This window comes from Rhinolophus hipposideros, assembly GCF_964194185.1.
Source record: "Rhinolophus hipposideros genome assembly, chromosome: 8".
Classification (NCBI taxonomy): Eukaryota; Metazoa; Chordata; class Mammalia; order Chiroptera; family Rhinolophidae; genus Rhinolophus; species Rhinolophus hipposideros.
The window spans coordinates 18,925,304-18,931,442 of NC_138054.1; positions in this window are offsets into that span (position 1 = coordinate 18,925,304).

Consider the following 6,139-nt stretch of genomic DNA (forward strand, 5'->3'; position numbering starts at 1 on the left):
GGTCACGGTCACGCGCCGGGCCGCGAGTCCTGACGTAGACCGCGACTGGACGCTAGGCTGCCGCCTGCTGCCCCCTGGTGGGCGCGTGCGGCAGTGCTTCCGGAGGGCCTGAGAGTGGACATTTGAAAGTTGTGGCCACGGCCTGTGGTCAGACGTGTAACCTTCACACCAGTCATGGATGGGTTATCTCCACGTAACACATAAGGAAACACACCTATGGAGGACAAGCCTGTAAGCGGCAAAACCCAGTCTTCCAATCCTGGTGCCCTGCAGTTTCCAACCTGCGGCACTGGGTAGCTGGGTGCGAGGGCTGGCCAATCATACAACATGGTCTCTTAGCTCATGATGCTTACGATCTGAGTGGGAAACACGACAGAAGTTAAATTCCAGGGGTGAGGCAGGTGTGGGTACTTCTTTTGTGTCTTCTGTTACACTCGTAGTTAAAGTCGGTGCTAATGAATACGTGTGAAATGAATTCATGTATGAATGAAGGAATGTTGCAGCACTACGAGAAACACGCTAGGTGAACAAGCGTCATATGGGTCATATGGCTCGGAATGTCTTCCAGAAGAATTAATATAAAATAAGAAGGCTGTTAATCATAATTGCTATAAAACTTACTCCATGCTTGATTTTTATTAATTGGTTTACATAACCTTATTTAAACCTCATGACTATCCTATAAGAGTATGTTATTTTCATCATCCTTTTCTTTTTTTTTAATTAAATTTATTGGGGTGACAATTGTTAGTAAATTTACATAGATTTCAGGTGTACAATTCTGTATTACATCCTCTATAAATCCCATTGTGTGTTCACCACCCAGAGTCAGTTCTCCTTCCATCACCATATATTTGATCCCCCTTACCCTCATCTCCCTCCCCCCACCCTTCTTACCCTCCGATAACCACTAAACTGTTGTCTGTGTCTATGAGTTTTTGTTTCTCATTTGTTCATCTTGTTCTTTTGTTGTTTTGGGTTTATATACCACATATCAGTGAGATCATCATCCCTTTTCTGTAAGAGTTCATAGAGGTTAAGCATTTTGCCCAGGGTCACATGGCTAGGAAGTGGCATGACTGGGATGTGAAGTCAGGCAGTTTGACTGCAGAGACCACACTTTTAACTATCCCAGTGGTTTTCCAACTTGGTTGCATGTGGTAAATACCTGGGTCTCATCCCTGGGTTTAATTGGTCTTGGGTGTGGTCTGGGCAGTTGGAATTTTTAAAAACTCTGCAGGTGATTATAATGTGCCGCCAATTTTGGCAACCATGAACAGCTCTAGGATAATCCCTTCAAATGGTACCAAGTTAAATTCTTCTAACCTCAGCCAAGATCGAAAGCACAGAGAATCTACTCTATGTTCAAAAATCTTCAAACAGGACATAGCGTAGTATCTCTCAGGAATCCACTGTAGTACTACAATGTCTCATTTTCAGGAGTCCTCCCTACACTTCTCCCCCCAACATCTTACATGAACACTGTCTTTATAAAACTACATATCAGATCACTTTTCTTCATTTAGAGATCATTATTATGATCATTTGCCCTCTTATTTGCTAGAATTCTGAGAAAACAGAGGATTTTTATCCTATTAAACCCCCTGAAGGGAGCTTTAATGTAAGACAAAAAAAGAGAACATTTTCTTATCATGTATTAAATAATTCAAAGATTATCTATGTATTGGGACATAATAACCAACTTATTATAATTTCAGATTAATGCATTTCCATTCCAAATAGTCAACTAAAGTCAGATCAAATAGATATTACTTTCTGAAGTAATCTTTGAATCAAGAAATACATTCAAGACACCAAAACTGGAATATTTTGAGCTAGTGTTGTCTAATAGAAATATAATGAGAGCCACATATATAATAATTAATTTTCCAGCAGCCACATTTTTAAAACTGAAGAGAAATTAGTAAAATTAACTTAATTGCATATTTTATTTAACCCCAAATATCGAAAATATTATCATTTTGACATGAAGTCACTATAATTATTGAGACATTGTATACTTATTTTTAGTACTAAGTAAAATCCAGTGTGTATCTTACACTCACAGCACATCCCAGTCCAGACCAGCACCATACCAAGTGCTCAGTAACCACATACAACTGATGGCTAACTTATGAAACACTACGGATTCAGAGCAGGTCTATGCTATGAAATAGTATCGCCTTCTTGAGATGCTTTCCAGATTGATTTCATTGATCCTTGACTTGCTTTGTCTCTGATCCACCGCTGTTTTAAAATGTATCCAAAGACCTTCCCAACTCATTGCTGACTTTGGCGGAGCTTAGACCCTTCCATGACATTCCGTTAGCCTGTCAGATGAGCTGGAGGGCTCAACCCCCCTGCTCCGCTCCTTGGAAATCCTACCTTCTTATTGTTGATCTTTTGCTGCCCCTGCGGGACAACCCTTAGTACTACACCAAGAGGCAGAAGGTGTTAGCGAGGTGAACCAGAAAAACCTGCAATAAACCAGACTATTTCGGGATATTCATGGTAATTGCTCTACTGCTTGGTAGTTAGCACAGTGGTTCTGGACAGCACTGTGGCACATACACAATCCACCCTCTTGATTTACGGTCCAAAATTCTAATGGTAAATGTGAAGTACGGAAATATTTTGTGACATTTGGTTAGGAATTAAAGTTTTCTCAGTTACACAAAGCTTCAGAACTAAAAACATGGAGGTTTGAGTCTTTCACAGTTGAGGGTCCCACATTCTTGTGTCTTTCACAGTTGAGGGTCTCAGCATCCTTGGCAATCATTTTCCTCACTGCGGCCTGTTCATGGAATTGAACACAGATTCTGTTCCAGTGTTCCTGTCAACCCAACCCAGTCACTTACTCCCTTCACACTTGTCCTTTTTCTACTTTACCAAGCATACGGAATCCAATTTCCCTTTTCATCCAATCTTAAAAATTGCTCTTTATCCTCACCACCTCTTTCTTTTGCTCCTGTCTCTGGAGGTAAACTAAATCCCAGGAGAGCAGGAACCATGTCTGCTTTTGCTCGTCACCGTCACCGTATTCCCAATGCCTCGCACATGCCTGATACACACCGTAGGAGCCCAGTGAATGTTTTTCAAATGGATGAATGAGTGAATACTGAAACGGATATCACTTATAGGCAGCAAACTCAAATTTTATACCTTTTCTTTGATAATGCTCTAGGATTTATAGGGAACAGTGTTAAGAAAGTAGCATTTATCCAGGAACTGTGCGTTTTATCTCTAGCATTAATGCCGACAGGTTTCTCAGATACCTTATCGTGTATAATCTGCATCACATATATACACACACGTTGTTTAAGAATTGCCTTGAGTGTAACTCAAACATTTTGACTTTCCTCTGGTGAATCTTTCTGTGGCTGAGTCTCCATGGATTTACCTCTGTGCTTCCCTCCAATTATCCTCACGTAGAACGTCCTGGAATAGCCTGCCCATGTCTCCCTGCTTCCACCTAGAATGAGCCCTGCGTGTTATGGGAGCAAAGGGCTTAAAGAATCGAACCCGTGGTTAGCAACTGGACCTACATGCATAGTACCACCCAGCAGAGGAGGGGAAATGGAGACCTGGCTCAGGGTGGTTACAGTAGAGAAGAGGGAGCGAGTGGGAAAAGGCTAAGGAATCAGGGGAGGGAGACAGTGCCTAGGCAGGTGGACTCCTGGTTTTGTAAATGTGGCAACATGTGCCACATACATGCAGTTTAGAAGCAACTCCAGAACAAGTCCAATGACATTACCTCCCAGACTGTACCTGACAATGATGGGAAAGAAAGAAAGAGGAGCAATCCTCATAGAATGGAATCATCTCAATCAGGGAGGAGAGGGGCAACCTTTCAAAAGACAAGGAGCAAAGACAGTAGGCATTTTGGCATGGGCTTATGAGCCCACAGAGCCAAAACCTGCCACCTTTGTCAACCTGGATCCCTCCTGGGTTGGTCAGCTTTGAGTTTCAGACCAGCTCAGGACACCTCCTCCACAGGTGAATCTCTGTCACCTGAGTGGTTCCTTGGGCTCTGACCTGGGCTCTGGTGACCTCTCCAACTTTGTCCTTCCCCCGGGGCATCTTGTCTTCTCAGCGCCCCCTCTAACCACCTATCTAATTTTGTAATTCACATCCATGTGCTTGGCTTCTCAGGGGTGAAGGATTTGGTAGGGAGGGGAAGCGTGCTTCAAGCTTGAATGTTTTGAGCACCTACAGAAAAAAGAGCTGGAGTGTATGGTTGGAAATGGGAACCTGGAGATTTTAATGTTTCCCAAATTAGAAAAATGTGAGTATTTCTCAGGGTGCCATCCTTGGTTTTTTTCTCTTTTCTTCCCACCTGCCTTCCTTGAACAATGTCATTCTCACTTATTGATGGGCTAAATGGCTACTTACAAGCTGACAGAGGCCTGCGTGTCCCCCAATGCAGCCTCACCACACTGTAATGTTCAAGGCTCCGTCTTTACCACTAGTCTGAGATTCCTCACAGCTGTTTTCAATCATCAGTGAATCCCCAACTCCTAGCACTTTCAAGAGTACTACTTACATTTGCTGCATGACTGTAACATGGGAAAGATTAAATAATTATGGTACTGCCATATGACAGAACATTATGCTGCTATTAAAAACCTTGTTTTACAAAAATATTTAGTGAGATGAGAAAGGGCTGATGAAATAATAGAGAAATAAGTAAAGAGACAATACTATATCCGTAATATGATCTCAACTTCGCAAAAACATACACGTGTATGAGCAGACAAAAAAGATAAAACACTTTATCTCTGGAGATAGGATTTGGCTGCTTCTGTTTTTCTTTTTTTAGACTTTTTAAAAAATATATTTTATTGGGGAAGGGGAACAGGATATTATTGGGGAACACTGTGTACTTTCAGGACTTTTTTCCAAGTCAACTTGTTGTCCTTTCGGTCTTAGTTGCGGAGGGCGCAGCTCAGCTCCAAGTCCAGTGGCCTGTTGCTAGTTGCAGAGGGCGCAGCCCACCATCCCTTGGGGGACTCGAGGAATCGAACTGGCAACCTTGTGATTGAGAGGATGCGCTCCAACCAACTGAGCCATCCGGGAGGCAGGTCAGCTCAAGGTGCTGTGTTCAATCTTAGTTGCAGGGGGCAGAGCCCACCATCCCTTGCGGGACTCGAGGAACTGAACTGACAACCTTGTGGTTGAGAGCCCACTGGCCCATGTGGGAATCGAACCGGCAGCCTTTGGAGTTAGGAACATGGAGCTCTAACCGCCTGAGCCACCGGGTCGGCCCCTAGACTTTCCTATACTTCCCAGAATTTCAGTGAGAAAGTATTATTTTATTATGTAAATATAAATAAATGTTAATATGTTATGGTACATTTGATACTTATCCTTTGATTATCCTCCTTCTATCTGTTGAGACTTAACAGCAATATTGAAGCAAATTTGTGTTAATACCCAGTAGTTTGGGATCACAGATTTTCAGACACGTTTATAGATCACATGTTAAAGCTACACATAATAAACCTGGGACATGATTACTTTCCACAAATCAGCAGTGACTGTGCTTAATGTGTGTGTGTGGGGGGGGGTGTGTGTGTGTATGGAATTCTATCTTATCTCTATCAATTTAGCCACTTCAATGAATTTGTAATATAAGATTTTATAAGAAATAAAACATATCAAATAAAAATACCAGATAAAAAGTGATGTCAAGTCAGAGCTGGATTAAACACAATTTTGGTTTTTTAAAAGTGGTCAGTAGAAATCTCGTTTTTAAAAAAGATCTTTTGGGGGCGTCCAGATGGCTCAGTTGGTTAGAGCGCAAGCTCTGAAAAACAGGGTTATGGGCTCGATTCCCACATGGGCCAGTGAGCTGCACCTCCCACAACTAGAGTGAAGACAATGAGCTGCTGCTGAGCTCCCAGAAGGGGGGCCGGATGGCTCAGTCGGATGCTCAGCCAGATGGCTCAGTTGGTTAGAGCGCGAGCTCTCAACAAGGTTGCCGGTTCAATTCCCCAGCATGGGATGGTGGGCTGTACATCTGCGATGGACTGAGCTGAGCTGCGCCCTCCACAACTAGATTGAAGGACAACTACTTGGAGCTGATGGACCCTGGAGAAACACAGTGCTGTTCCCCAATATTCCCCAATAGAATAAAAAA